Raw genomic sequence first — 16,356 nt, 5'->3', positions numbered from 1 at the left:
AACCCCTTCCTCGCTGCACACCAGGCTGTCAGTCCTCTGTGCTCCCCAGCACATTCTTTCACCTTTGATACCTCATTACCATTTAAATCTCAGCAAACTGTACAGAGGAAGTCATCCACACACATGCAGGGGAAGCCAAGCAGTTCCAAACTCGTTTCCTATTTCCTCAGGGCCTGGGCACATTGAAAAATGTTTTATTTTATAGATATCATGTATGTTTGTGAGGGGACACACATGTGCCACATCACATGTGTAGAATCAGAGGTTACTTTGTGAAAGTAGAATAATTTCTCTCATTTCACCATGGAACTGAACACAGACTATCAGAATTTGTCACCAAGCTCTTGACCACTAAACCAGACAGCCTGCGACTGAGCACATTCTCAATATGTAATATTAACATGAGAGGACTATCAGTCTTTAGCATGACATCATGGTCCTCTCTCCTAAAATCTACTAAAATTAGGGGCAACTGTGGGAAACAGTGTTATCACCTGTGACCAACCACAATCAAGTGGGATGATTGCAGAAGTTCCCTGGACTACATAAACAGATACAGATCACACACACACACACACACACACACACACACACACACACACACACGAAACAGCATCCCCCACATACACAGACATACAGACATCACTCACCCACACAAACACATAGCACCCTCTAGATACATAGCACCACATGCATGCATGCATGCATGTGCGCGCGTGCGCACGCACACACACACACACACACTCACACATATCTGGGTGAAGACAAAACCTTGTCCATGCTCACTGTCCTACAGGTGGCCCAGGTTGTTTTAACAGGCTCTTCTTCCTTCCCCAGTGGGAGCTCTCAGCCATTTGCCCCTCCCTTGAGTCCCTGACTCTGGGGAGCTCTCAGCCATCTGCCCCTCCCTTGAGTCCCTGACTCTGGAGAGCCCACATAGCTCCAGAGGTTTGCATTTCCCTGCACAGCCGGTTCAGTGACGTGGACTGTACATCTCAAGTTTGTGTGATGACCATTCTCTAAACTAGCAAAAACCAGCCCTTAGCTTCCAAAGGCCGTTTTTCTCCTTCAGACACTACGGCTCATTCCTGGCTGCTCCCAGCCTGCGCCCCATTGCTTCCCTGCAGTTACAGAGCCCCTTTCGGGGGTCTCAGCTGGGAAGCCTCCCAGGAGCAGCTGCAGCTGCAGGAAATGAAGTCTTTGGTTCACCAGATGGCACTCTTTGCTCTGAATCTGGAACAGCAGTGTCTGCAAACACTCCCAAGACGCAAGGAACTGCATTGCCTTCTGAGTTGATAGCAGCATAAACCCAAACTGTCCCTTTTGGGCACTTTATAAACATCGCAGAGGAAGCCACGTGACATCTTTAGCCAGGTCAACCTCTGGGAATAAATAGAAACAAGTATGAAAAGACCCAGAATGCTCTGACTGTGGAATTAGTCCCTCCAGCAAAACACCTTCCAGAATGTTCTTCCAAGTTTCCCGCGTGCCAACTCGTTCCTGTTTGCACTTGTCCTGTCGTGTGTCAGCCATGTTTTAGGACACTGTCTGAAGCAATGGCTCAATTATGTATTCCCAGGTGTGCCACCCGGCCTGCAGAAGACTAATTGTTTCTGTCTTGTTACCCATAGGAAATAATTATGATAAAAGTAACCAGTGTTTAAGATACAAAGTAGATAGGCTTTCTGTTCTACAGGGTGGAAATCTCCACCATTGTTTCTCGCTGTTCTGTTTGGGAACTTGTTTTTGTTTTCTGGTTTTGTATTTTCTTACTTTCTGAAATCTCTGTGAGTTTCAGGTATAAGACAGACAGAAACTTTAAGGTATCCTACACCGCAAAACTAAGAAAATATTAAGACCCACTGAGCAGAAACTTTTGCCATGAACTTACTGCTGGTGTGATTTTAGTGACGATTCTTCTAGAAGCAAGTGAGAAAAATCTAACATAATTCAGCCCAGAGTAACACAACAAATTATACAGAGACACTTTACAGTTGTCCCCAAGGTGGTTGGGGGCAGCGTCCCTTCCAGGATGCCTCAGCCTCTCTGGGTGTCCCCTCTTTCTCTCGACTTTCAGGCCTGGGGTCATACAGTAGCTTCAGAGGTGGAAGGGGTACAGTGAGTTCCCTGAGGGAGCCTGAGGGTGTTCTTATGTGTGCTGTGCATGCTGGGACACGGGAGAAATGAGAAGGAGGGATAAAGGGCACCAAAAGATATGGTTGCTGCTGCTAAGCAGTTATTACAGTTATGTGAGTAAGTCATTTTCTTTAATGAGCGTGATGTCACAGGACAGTTCTCCGGTGTTTACCCTACATAGGTTTGTTACTCTGAATAATTCTTAGGCTTAATTACAATAAGTATTTGGACCATTTCCATTTGTCTCTGAAGTTTATTAAGTCAGTCTCCAGGATTGGCACGTTGGTTCAGAGAGACACTGATCAGAAGTCTTCCTTCACTGGGGGTACAGAGAGCCACCCTGTCCCCAACCTTGCTCTCCATGCTCTGTGAACACAGAGGAAACCACCATAGATGGAAATTGAGAAGAAAGATTTTCCTAATGGCCATTGGCCCATGTATACTCACTCCATGTCACTGGTATGAGGGTTTGCAGGATCCCCTGCAGAAAGCAGCCCCTAACCCACTTCCACTGCCCCAGGGTCTCTGCCATGGGCGAGCGAACTGCACCCCATCCAGATGAGCCCAGATCAGTCTCCCCAAGAACAGTTTCCTCCAGGCCCACTCAGTTGGCTCATGGAGTGTGTTCAATGACGAGGCTTATGAAATTCTCTAAAAGTTGGTTTACAGAAACTGATTAGAAACGAGATCAGCTTCCTGAGTTTGCCCTGCAGGTTCATGGGGAGATTTCTGGTCGCCAGATCTCCCTGTGATTGTTTGGGAAATTTTCAGACTTTTGGAAATGCCTCTTTGAAAGTCATTGTATGTGGAATCCTGGCGCTGGATGGCTGTTAATTTACATAAATTATCATTGTGCTGCTCATGAAAACTGCCCGTGAGCCTGCTGTGTATCCTGTCCTGACGGGGTCATTGTTGCCTCTTGTCTCTCATTTCTCTATCTCCCTGACTCTCTGTGTCTTCTCCTCTCTCCTGTGTCCTTTTCTCACACTCCTGCTATCTCTTCTCTCTCTTCTTCTCCCCTCTCCCTCACTCCTGTCTCCCTCTCTCCCTCCCTCCCTAACTCTTACCCTTACCCACGCCTTAACAGCATACCTCACACTATTCTGCTCATTTTATGAGCACTTAATTAAATCCAGGTACAGATGATTGATGGGAAAGAAAAACAGTTGGGTAAAGAATGTAGGAGGTTTGAAAGTTTGGCACCGAGAACAAATTGGAGCCTAATTAGCAAACAGGAAGAACCTGAAGTCAGGCTCGGTGTGGAAAGCATGCTCCACAGTCATCTGAGAGAGAAGAGAACACAAGTTCCTTACCAAATGCATATCTGGGAGGGTGCGGCTTGCCTAGAAAGGCCTAGCCCTAGCCAGGAGAGTGAGAGAACACATCCAAAGAGAGTATGTGCTTCAGAAGCATCTGGGGAGACCGCTGCAGAGTCTGGTACAGAGCAGACAACATTCCAGCGTTTCTCTTTGGAGAAGGCTCTAGTATGTTACTTGCTAAGGTCCAAGGTCAAGAGGGGAAATGAGCACACCACTGGCAGCAAACCTGGGAACCATATTAAGTCACCTTGAGTGAATTAGATACGACACCCCTCCCCAGTGCACACAAGCACATCACACCACTCACAGGCAGTGTTGAGCATCTCGACATCCGGCTCCATGGCTTTCCAAAGACTCAGCTTTCTCTCCAGGACAACCAATTAGGAGCATGGTTTGCATGCTGCTTTGACTGTGCTTTAGCCGGGTCAGGACAGAGGGCATATCCATCCTTCCCTGACAGCCACATCTTTGAGCATCGCTGCGGACGACTTCAGGACCAGCTTCTCCTTGCTGGTACCTCTCGTCCCTCCTTAAGCAGCACCAACTCTGGGGACTCACAGAAAAGAAGACAGGCAGGCATGCTTTACCATAAAAGATGTCAACAAGACCAGGGCATGTGGCACACACACACACACACACACACACACACACACACTTCTTGAGCCAGTCTTTCTCCAGGATAGAGTAATAGGAAACACTAGTGTTGGTGCAGTAGGAGACCATGCCCTAGACCCCTAGATGAGCAGGGCAGAAGAAGCCCTGCAGTCAATTTCCTTTCTAGCTGTTCCCCATCTCCCAGCCATCAGTGGATGGAGGTGAAGGGCAGTGGCTCCCTTACCCGTACAGTCCAGAGAATAACTGGCAATAGCCACGCTCTTGGCTTTGACGTGAGTGTTTATTGAGTGTGTAGAAAGCAAAAGCAAAGGACAAATAACAAGCAGCAGATAGAGCTAACTTGGGATAGAAGCAAAATGTCATCAATTCAGGAGTTTACAACGTGCAGCAGAGACAAGCACAGCAACCTGCTTAGGTCAGCAGACCAAGGGAACGTCATCACTTCGGGCACTGGCAACACCCACCAGAAACCATGCTGAAGAATGCACTTTCTCTCCACCCATATGCTTGCTTCTCATTCCACAACGGGGATTTTCATAGCGTGGGATAAACAATGGTAACTCAGCTCGGAAGTGGTTTCTCTTCTGTCTGTTGTCAGGGCTGCGATGGGTTCCTTACAGGGTAGGTGGACCAGCCTGTCCCGGGTTCAGAATACTTGCAGAACATACATCCGTGCCACCCGACTCCCAGAGTCCACTTTTCACTGAGTTCAGATAGGACCTGGTGTTTTTCCAATAGATTGTCCATGACATTCCCACTGTGTGCTGAGAGAGGTCAATCCCTGGGGAGAAAGAGAACAAAAACCAAACAAACAAAAAACCCCACTGACCTTGGTCCAGAACGGTGCCATTCTGTGCACTCACGCAGGAATGGGCAGCTCCATCATCCCGACCACGATGTGACTCCTATGGGTGGCATCTGAGTCTCCCAGCCTGGGGAACTCTTGGATGAATTTCTCTTCTTACTGTGGAAATGCCTTTCCGTGGTGGGCCATGGTCTCCCTTAGTGGGGGAATGGTACCGGTCTACCTGCTCTCCATCAGTTCCCTGCTCCCATGGAAGTCACAGAAGCCACTAGTCTGAGCACAGGGAGGGCCTATAAATGGTGACCCTGGGGAAGTGACAATCACCTATTTATCCCTGATATTGGCAAAGGCATAAACCACACTAAAAAAAGCAGGTTGCAGTTGTAGCCTGGGGAGTCTCACAAGGCAGGAAAGGGCTGGGGGAAGAAAACCCTGCAGGGGGAGCAGCCTGCGCTACCCAGAGCTGTCATGAATCGGTAGAACCAGTTGAGGCTCGTGTATGTGGTTTGTGACCACAACACGGAAGCAAGAGTAGAAAATTGGTGTGCAAGGTGTGAACTGAGTAATAGTGGGTAATAGAGTGAATACTTGTGAACCTGGGTCCTGCTAGGGGTCATGGGAGGAGCCTAGAGGCTTAGGGATTCATAGCCATGGCTGGTTGGGTAAACTTCTTCCACTGGAGAGAGGAACAGTCTCTGTGCTGGACTTGGGGCTCCATTCGTGGGGAAAGGGACAAAGAGGAAGCATGCTGGCAGCGATGGTCTCTAGTACCTGCAGCTACAGTGGGAGAAAGGGAGCAGCATCACACACAGAATGGGGAGTCCAGGGATACTCATGTGAGGAAGGCCAGGTATAGCGATGTGGGAAACCCGCCTGGGACACTGAAGGTCCAGGCTGTACACAGGGATCTGCAGGGGAGGCAGGAGCCTCAGTAGCTCCAGCAGGCCCTGAGGACATGGGGGCAGACCCCGTGGAGTAATGTCCATGGCATGCACGAAGGGAAGAATCTCAGAGAGGCTGAAAGGACTCAGGCAGGAGAGAGTAGACTGGGCAGGGAGCGGAGTGGACATGCAAGAAGGGAGGGAAGAGGGAGAGAGAAGAACAAAGAAATGAAAGACCTTCAGATTTGAGGGAGGCCTGGAGAGACTGACTCCATAGAGGATGTAATCAAACTGAGAGACGGGGCAGCTGGCCCCGCTGGCACCCAGGAGACCGGAGAGCACTGGGTCCCTTACCACCCTCCCTGGCTGGACCTGTGCTGAATCACAGAGCAAGGTCACGGGCAGAAGTAGCTCCTGATCACCAGCAGAGCTGCAGAATCTTATTCAGGGTCCAAGAATCCTCTACAGATTCAATGTCACTTCTGCTTCAAAGACCTTTCCAGAGAAAAAGAACAGAGTCATTGTGAGTGGTGGCAGTTTGTATACAATAAGCTGTCCCTACAGTGCATGCGAACATGCAGATATCCACATAGGAGGCCAGAGATAAAAGAAGGGAGGAAAAGCCAGCAACTTGCAATGGGTTTGGGCCAAAACTCACAACTTTGCTGGTGGCTGATGGAATTCTGGGAAAGGAGAGGAAGAAAACTGGGAAGCTTGGGGCTGTGCACCTGGGACAGGAGAGACCACTGACCAACAGGAAGTGTGGGGGATATCTGTCACCATGCTGGAAGCTTCCCTGAAGGAGACAACTACCTGAAGTTTGGATGGAGGCTACTGGGCACTGGTAAACATGGGCACAGCCCTTTATAGCCTCAGGGATGTAGCTGAGGTGTACATCCAGACCTACAATCATGCCATAACCTCGAGGCCCCTGCACTTGCAGCTAGCACCACTTTCAGTGTGCATGTGCAAACTCTAAGCTCGTTAGAAAGCCAGCTATGGCCCATGCGTGCCTCAGGTGTACTCTGGACACCCAGAACAGTAGTCTATCTACGAAGGCAGATCAGCCCAAAGATAACATACAGTGTGGGCGATCTGTGTGATTTCTGGTGATGTCTTGTCATACAGGAACCTCCAAGTTCCTACCAGCACAGAGAGTTCTAGGAAGAGGAGGGAGGGAGAGGTGCCTGGGGCACACACCTGCACACCTTTCCTACCTGTGTGAGGCTGGAGCCCCACCTGCATTTGCTTTGAAGACATTGTCATGGCTGGGTGGATCCCTGCTGCTGTTTTTAGCCTTCAGCCCCATCTCTGAACTCTACAGCTTGGGCTTTAATTTCTCAGTAGCCAATGACAAAGGGCAGAGAACCCCTAGCTTCAGATTCTACTCAGTATAGGCTGGCACCATCCCTAGTCTGGAGGGCTAAGTTTAATGCAGTCCACCATACAGCAGAATGCCTCAGCCAGTGTCTTCATGGGGCTTCAGGGGTATCTGAGTTACATTAGCCTTCATGATGTGGGGAATCCATTGCATTCTTACCTGATATCTTCTCGGGAGATGCAGCAGAAAGAAACCTAAGCCTCACATCCTTAGCTCCCATATTCTAACAGGACAGTTTAAATGGAGCCAGAGGAAAAGATCTGCCGAGTGCCCAGGAAATAGGTCACATGAGCTGCATCTTGCAAACCTCATGGTCTGTATGAGTGGTGCACTCTGTGACATGCTGTGCATTTTGTCCTCGCAAGAACACAATGTTATTTCCTGATTAGTGTTTGTATCAACTTGACACAACCTAGTGTCATCTCAGAGCAGAGGACCTCAGCTGAGAAAATACCTCCTAAAGATCTGCCCATAGGCAAACCTGTGAGGCATTTTCTTAATTGGTGATTGATGTAGGAAGTGTTGCCACCGCTGGGCTGGTGGTCCTAGGTTTGATATGAAAGCAGGCTGAGCAAGTCAGTAAGCAGCACCCCTTCATGATCTCTGCATCAGCTCCTGCCTCTTGTGTTGGGTTCCCTCCATGGTCAGTGGACTCATTTGGGTTATAAAATTTGAACACATATTTTCCTCCCCAAGTTTCTTTTGGTTATGGGGTTTCATCACAGTGATAGTAACCCTGACTGAGACACATCATCACTCTACAGGCTTCTTTGGGTTGTGCGGAACACATCAACCGTGAATAAACCCGTTTGAGCACTGGTAAGTGTCCCAACCCTGCTGAAGACAGCGTGGGCTCAGCCTACTCTACCAGTGCTGGTCCCACTCCACCCTGCCCAGCTTCATCTTGTTCTCACCCTGCCTGGCATCAGTTCTGTCCTATCCTACATGTCCCTTTCTCTGTTGTGAAGTCACTTCTGATTGTCACTCAGTCCCTGAACTAATCAAACAAGAAGGTATCGCCCACCCCACCATCCCGCAAAACAGAAACAAAAACAAAAGCACAGTATCTTGTCAGAGATGTCCAAGGATAGCATGTTTTAGCAGTGGTTAACATATAAACATATGCATAGGTGTAAATCTTTGTACTCAATCATTAATATAAATAAAAGTGGGAATAATATAATAATATAGGCTCAGGGTTAGAATACCAAACAAGTAAAACTGCTTGCCTAAGGAAAGCTTTGTATTTCTGGGCAATGTGTGTGTGTGTGTGTGTGTGTGTGTGTGTGTGCGTGTGTACACATGTGTGAGAGCAGAGTGCCTGCACGGTATCTGTAGGTGTGTGAGCGTGCTTGTACATGTGTTTGCAGTGCACCTGTCTGGTTCCTGTAGGTGTGTGAATATGTGTGTGTATGTTGTTTTCCATGCACCTATATGGCCTGTAGGTGTGATAACATGGTGGGTGTGCACCTACAGTAGACCTGTGTGGTGCCTGCATGTGTGAGCACATGTGTGTGTGAGCACAGGTCATTTGGAATGTGGCTGTGGTATTGTATACCATGTGATGTCTGGGCTTCTCTAGCTCCCGTAGTTGTAGTTTTGAAAACTAAAATGGCAAAGTCAGCCCCAAAAGGTTCACAGTTCATGTACATACACATATTTTTTTATCCCAAAATTAGTCTAATCAATTTCTAAAAATTCATATTTAGGCAAAAATTCAGATTGAGCCGGGCGGTGGTGGCGCACGCTTTAATCCCAGCACTCGGGAGGCAGAGGCAGGCGGATCTCTGTGAGTTTGAGGCCAGCCTGGTCTACAAGAGCTAGTTCCAGGACAGGAACCAAAAGCTACGGAGAAACCCTGTCTCGAAAAATCCAAAAAAAAAAAAAAATTCAGACTGACAAAATGCATGTGTGAGTCTAGAGAAGACCGTGGTAAACTCCCTGCAGTGACGAACTAAAGAAGAGCAGCTGATGGAGTTGGCAGAATCAGCAGAGAGGCCAAAGATGAAGGAAGGTCAAGAAGCAAGCATGAAACCCTACAGAGACAGAAAGAGTCAGTTGCCCAAGCGTGAGGACCTGAGTTCAATCCTCATCATCCACACAAAAGGCCAGATATACGTGTGTGTGTGTGTGTGTGTGTGTGTGTGTGTGTGTGTGCCTATAATCCCAGTACTGGGAGGCAGAGACAGGAGAATTATAGGGACTTAATGAACAGCAAAGCTATCCAAGTAGTGAGATTAGGGTTTAGTCAAAGTCCCTGTCTCAAAGGATAATGCAGAAGGAATTGAGAAAGTTTTCATCTAACATCGATCAATTTCTAGCCTCTCCATCCACATGCACCACACCACACACACACACACACACACACACACACACACACACACACTCCACGACCACACACACACACACACACACATGCACACACACACAAACACACACACTCCACAACCACACACAAACACACACATACACACACACACAAACACACACACTCCACAAACACACACACACATACACACACATGCACACACACAAACACACACAAACACACACACACTCCACAACCACACACACACACATGAACACACAAACACACACATACACACACAAACACACACACTCCACAACCACACACAAACACACACATACACACACACACAAACACACACACTCCACAACCACACACACACATACACACACATGCACACACACACACAAACACACACACTCCACAACCACACACACACATACACACACATGCACACACATACACACACACACGATAGTACACTTTGTGTCATGGTTTGGCTGTAACATACCCCACAGGCTCACATGTCTGGATACTATCCACAACTGTTGGTGCTGCTTTGGAAAGTTCTGGACCCTTTAGAGGGTGGAACCTTGCTGAAGGACACAGTTCGTGGGGGACAAGGTTTAAGGTGTATTGGCTAACTTGTCTTCAAATCCAAGCTCTCTCTGCTTTCGGACTGCCAATACAACGGACCAGCGACCTCCCTATCTGACCTCGTTGCCTCCCCACAGTGATAGGTGGACTGGACTCCCTTGAAACTGTGAGCCGGACAAATCCCTCCCTTTGAATCACTTCTGATAAGTTTTTTTCGTGAAAATGACAAGGAGAGTAGCTGACTCAGTCTGCCATGACCGTGAAGCCATGAATAGGGTAACCCAACAGCAGTTTCTGCCTGTGGCTGTAAAGACAGGAGACAGCTCAGGAGGAAGAGTCTGTCCCGAGCCTGCCATTTGTAGCCCCATCCCCTCTTGCAGAATGTATTGGTTACTTTGAGGCTGCTATGATATAATACGATGATCAAAGGCAATTTAAGGAAGAGACAGTTTATTTTGGCTTCCAGTTCTGTGAAGAGGGAGGGCTGGAGGCGTGGCAGCCGGCCGTAGGCGTGGTATAGGCAGAGGCAGGAAGCTGAGAGGCTGCATTATATAAAATGAGCTCAAAACAGAAACAGCAAACTAGAAGGGAGAAAGAGACTATGAATTCTCAACTCCCACCATTAGTGATATACTTCCTCCAGCAACGCCACATGCAGTAAACCTTTCTACACGGTACCACCACCTGAGGACCCGGTGTCCATGTTAGCCAGTGGATGGAGGGCGTTCTTATTCAAACCACCGTATGGAATCAGCACACATGGGCTATATCTGAAAATGACAGTATAATCTGTTAATCAAAAGAGACATATCAAATAGACCTGAGACAGAGACTGGGGAGAATAAACAAAAAATGAGAGGCAGTGACGTTCCAGAAGGTACTCACCAGGCTTGTAGGAAAGACATCGGAGAAGACATGGAGGTTAGGGAGGCCTCTGTCCTGGGCTGCTTCTCTGTTGCTTTGATAAACCCCATAACAAAAGCAATTTAAGGAAGGGAGGAATTTGTCTTAACTGTCTGTGTCCCAGCCCATCATGGAGGGAAGTCAGAGCAGGAGCCAAAGCAGAAACCATGAAGGAAAGCTGCACACTGGCTTACGATCAGCCTTTTCCTATACAGCCCAGACCACCTACCTGGGGGTGCCCCTGCCAAAGGAGGCTCGGCTTTTCCACATCCATCTTCATTCAGAACAGTCCCTCAAAGACGTGACCACTGGCTAGTCTGATGGAGGATTTTTCAACTGGATTTCCTAGTCCCAGGTTATGCTAGGCTGTGTCTAGTCAACACTGAACTGTAATGCGGGCAACCTGATATTCTCGTGCACCAGTAGATGGATACTAGTAAAATGATTGTATTATTTAAATGACCAAAGCAATCTACAGATTCACTGAATTCCAACCAAAATTCCAGGGACATTCATCACAGAAGCTAGGATTGGGGGATGGGTAGGTTTCTAAAATGCATGTGGCATAATAAAACAAGGAAAACTAAGGTGAGAGGTATCTAACCAAATTTATATTACAGAGACAGAGAAGCAAAAATTACAGTCTAACAGAAATAAATACATAGTCCACTTGAACAGAAGACTCAGAATCAAACCCTCAGATTTCTGGCTTTTGGTTCTGGGCAAAGATTCTGGAAGGAAACCTTTCTGGGGGAAAGATGGCCTCTCTAGCAAATGGTGCTGGTACCAAAAGTGGGTATCCAAAGGAATTTGTCTTAACCTTCTTTGGCCTAGTACATCACTAAAGAAAATCAGAGCAGAAACCATTGAGGATTGCAGGTCACAGATCCTTCCCTGTCTTATGCTCAGTCACCTCTCTCCCATAGCACAGATCACCTGCCTGGGATCTGGTCGTCTGACTGAACTGGGTCCCTCTCTCACATTCTGCATTAAAAAAAGAAAAAATCAAATCAAAATGGATCCACGTCTTTAATGTAAGAATTGGACCTCTTGACCTAGTCGCAGGAAACAGAAGAAAACTTGAAGACGCAGATACAGTCAAGAGCTATCTGAAAAAAATATGAACGGCTCAGAAGTACAAATTGACACATGGGATTTCAAGAAACTAAAAATCTTCTGGGCAGCAAAATCAAAATTCAGGAGAGTGAGGAGACAGCCTATGGAACAAGAGGAGATCCGTGTCAAATACGCATCTCGGGATTAATGCAAAGATTATGCTAAGAATTCAAAAAAACTATAAAGAACAAAGCAATTAATCCAGTCAACAAATGGATCCATGAGCTAGGCAGCTCACAAAAGAAGTGCAAATGGCTAGTAGATTCTGGAAAAGTACTCTACATCCTTGGTCACCAGAGAAAAGCAAATCAAACCTAGAGACTCGGTCACACCCCAGGCAGAATGACAGCCACCAGTAAACAGTAAACCAATGTGGGAAAATATGCTGGGGGAAAGAAAACCTTATTCTCTGATGGTGAAAATGTAAATTAACATGACCATTATGAAACACTTAACAACAGAAGGAATACCAGGTATAACAGATCCACCACTCCAGGTATGACTCAGGAGGATCATACGTCAGCCCATCCCAGAAAGAGACGCACATCCGGTTTTTGCAATACTGCTCACAATGGCCACAAAATAGAATCAGTCTAGGTGTCTGTCAGTAGATGAATGGGTCTGTGGTGTATGTGCACAAAGGACTTTGATTCAGAGGTAAAGAAAGAAAAAATGGACAGAACTGGGGATTACCAGGTAAACGAAGTCAGTCAGCACCCTGTGTTTTCTCTCTCACAGGGAATCAGGAAGAGGAAAAGCAGGATGTGAAGTTAAGCGGGAAACGCCAAGATGCAGAAGGGGAAGGGAGACACGTGATAAAGAGTGAGAGACGTGACCATGTGATCAAAGGACATTATACATGTGAGTGGCAGCGTGAAACCCCTCATTTTATACAATTAACATATACAACTATGATATGAAACAAACAAAATACTACTGTGATAAAAAGCTTTCACCTGGGGTGCTGTGAGTCATGGAAGTTGAGATACACAAGACGCGGAGGACAGGTACCATCTAAGTCCATGCTCATGAGGAGCCTAGAAAGTCTGTCATCTGTGAGCGCCGGAGGCTGTGGGGGACATGGTGAGTTACTGTTTCATGAGCGGTCAGTTTCAATTTGAGAATGCAAAAACATTCTAGAAGGGGATGGTGTGGTGGCCTCTCTGGAATACGCTCGCCAATGATGACTAAAGGCAAATTGTGATCTGTGTGCTTGAGCACAATAAAAATGAGAGCAAATATGCTTAAAGTGAAGATTCAAACGGCACAAGGAAGACACCAGAGTGACTTAGAAGAATTATCCAAAAGGGTAGCAGGGTAGCATGAATAAAAGGCACAAAATGTGCATAATGTGTGATTTTCTTATTTAGGGTTTTTTAATTAATTAATTTATTTATTAAAGATTTCTGTCTCTTCCCCGCCACCGCCTCCCATTTCTCTCCCCCTCCCCCAACCAAGTCCCCCTCCCTCGTCAGCCCAAAGAGCAATCAGGGTTCCCTGCCCTGTGGGAAGTCCAAGGACCACCCATCTCCATCCAGGTCTAGTAAGGTGAGCATCCAAACTGCCTAGGCTCCCACAAAGCCAGTACGTGCAGTTGGATCAAAAACCCATTGCCATTGTTCTTGAGTTCTCAGTGGTCCTCATTGTCTGCTATGTTCAGCGAGTCCGGTTTTATCCCAGGTTTTTTCAGATTCAGGCCAGCTGGCCTGATTTTCGATAAAAGTGCTTATTTAGTTTTTAAAAGTATATAATACTCAAGAGTTCCTAAGGCATGAAGGTATTCCTAGAAGGTGTCAACACAAACGCTAGAGATTAAATGGAAGAAATAATGTGAAGTGTTACATAAGAAAGTCCTTTGCATGTCTAGAGAGACTCCAGTTCTTAATCCCTGGAGCCCCAGCCTAGGAGAGACCCCAGGAGCATGGTCAGTGGAGGGAATCCAGTTCCTTACCTCCTCAGCACCTGGGCTCTGTGCACCCGACCTTCATAAGACAGCCACTCTCTGGTTCCCCTCTCCTGGATGACTTTGTATGTTGGGATGAGTCCAGAAACACGGGGTCATAGGAGACAACCTCCAGGCTCACAGACCTCTGGCTCCCCCAGGCGACACCAAGAACCCTGTTGGGGGTCACCTCTCCTGTCCAAAGACTCCTGGGGAAGCTGTGACTGGGTGCTGTTGGTCGGTCTCAAGAGCAGCATATGGGGTGCAGCTGGGCACTCTCATTTCCTCCAGCTCTTGCATTCAAGCCTGAGCAGGAATTTCTGCCAGGCAGCAGGTGGGGCTTCCTCCAAGAGGGCTTGTGGATCACGGCTTCTGTTCGCACGTCCCCTTCTGCGTGTTAGGTATAGAAACCGACTTTCGTTTTCTCTCCAGGGCTCTCTGGTGGCACTCTTTGCTAGATTCCAACACTGTTACGATTTCTTAAGTTGCTTTGATTTCCATATTAGGCTTTGAAGAGGCAGATGGTAGCCATCTGGGCCCACATAGTCCATTGCTAGATAAGGGATACTTCAGCTCTTCTAAGAGACTTAATTCCTACATATGAAAACCTACCATCAACCAATGATCCAGTGTAAACCCATATTGTCTTTCAATCTTAACTCACAGATACCCGAACCATTTCCTAAGAGCTCCTTTCTCAAGCTTAGAGCCATCACTCATCCATGAACCACTTCAGCCCAGCACAGAGGTGCATTCTGACCTGTCAGGACAACCCAATAGTCATACTCAGTGAACACTGACCCTACATGCCAGCTCAGAAGCCTCTCTCTCCTGTTTCCAGGAGTGCTCTTCATAAGGGGTTATCATTAAGCTGTGTCCTCCAAAGTTAGCTGTGGACCAAGTAAGGCAGCCCTCGAACACGATTCCTTTTCTCTGCTCATATTCGTTTCTGTTCTTATTCTCAACAGAGGTGAAGACCTTCCCTGAGCTGACTAAGGTTGGTTTCGCTTGACCTGGAGCTAGATTCTGAACCTGACTGGACATTTGTTTGCCAACCCAACGTCCCACATGTGACCTATATTAGTCAGCGTTCCTTGGCTGTGTCAAAACACATGAAGTAAACCAAGGAAGAAAGGTAAGCCTGCGGTCTGTGGCCTTGCAGGCTCTGTTTGTGTTCTTGTGACTGACTGCTGAGCTGTGCATCACCACGGGGGCAGAGGGCAGAGAAAGCTGCTTACCTCATATTGCCTGCAAAGGAAAGACAGTGGGACAGAGAAAAGACTGGGCCCAGGATTTCTTTCCAGACACTCACTAGGAGCCCAGCTTCCTTACTCAAGCACCATGGCTGCAAAACAAGCCATTCTGTGTGGCCTTGGAGAATCCTCTTCTTAACTATGCCTTGAATACCCCTTCCTGGCATGACCAGTGAGGGCTACATGGTCCTAGAGGCAAGTGGACATTAGCTCATACTTTCCCAGGTTACTGACAGCTTCCGTGACTTTGTTGTTTTAGAGGCCTAAGGATACTCAACCCCTGTAGGGAGTAAGAAAGCCAATGTATCTAACTGCAGCATCTCCATTACAATACACATTCATTAGGCAAACCATGCAGTGGTTTATTTTTTTATAAAGGGGAAAAAGTGTTCATTTACATATACATTTGCATATATACATACACATTTGCATATGCATAACTTTTTTTCCTCATTGTATTTGATCAAAATGCACCTCCATTCTTACCAAGATCATCAACACTGGCTCATCACAGAGACTGGCCACTGAGCAGACAAGAAAGGAAACATTTTATTCAGCATCAGCCGAGCCCATTCAAGTAGAGGTCATTTGGAGAAGGTAGACAAGTTCACCACTCTCTTAGGGAAACATGAAGAATTCCCCCAGTGGTGGAGGTGGACTTGCCTGTAGAAAGCGTGCAGCTCTCACTTCTCTTTTCAGCCAGCAGGAGCTGCCTCCCACCTTGCTCAACACAGCCCCCCCAGGAAGGATTGATAGTGATAGCTCACTCTCCATAGCTACCACATGTCACAGTGAATAGAACCTATGATGTCAGAGACTTCAGAGATCACTCAGCACAAGTGACTGCTGCCCAGACTCAAACAGTAACAAGGATGTCACAGTATGACTAGTTACATTGTAGCCAGGAGTCAACCAGGGTGTAGTCCCAGGCCTTTGTGAACCTTTAGCTGATACCACAGTGACTTTAAAAGCTCTGGGTTAAAGTAGGAAAGTGTACAGGTTTTCAATAATCTACATGGAAAGACACCTTCCCTGCTACCATAGGACAGGGGTGTTCACAGAGGGAACAGTTACAACTGGACTGCTAGCCATAGGGAACT

This window comes from Microtus oregoni, unplaced genomic scaffold (assembly GCF_018167655.1).
Source record: "Microtus oregoni isolate MIOR12 unplaced genomic scaffold, Mior012 000040F_ref0000088, whole genome shotgun sequence".
Classification (NCBI taxonomy): Eukaryota; Metazoa; Chordata; class Mammalia; order Rodentia; family Cricetidae; genus Microtus; species Microtus oregoni.
Note: the sequence above shows the minus strand (reverse complement) of the source record.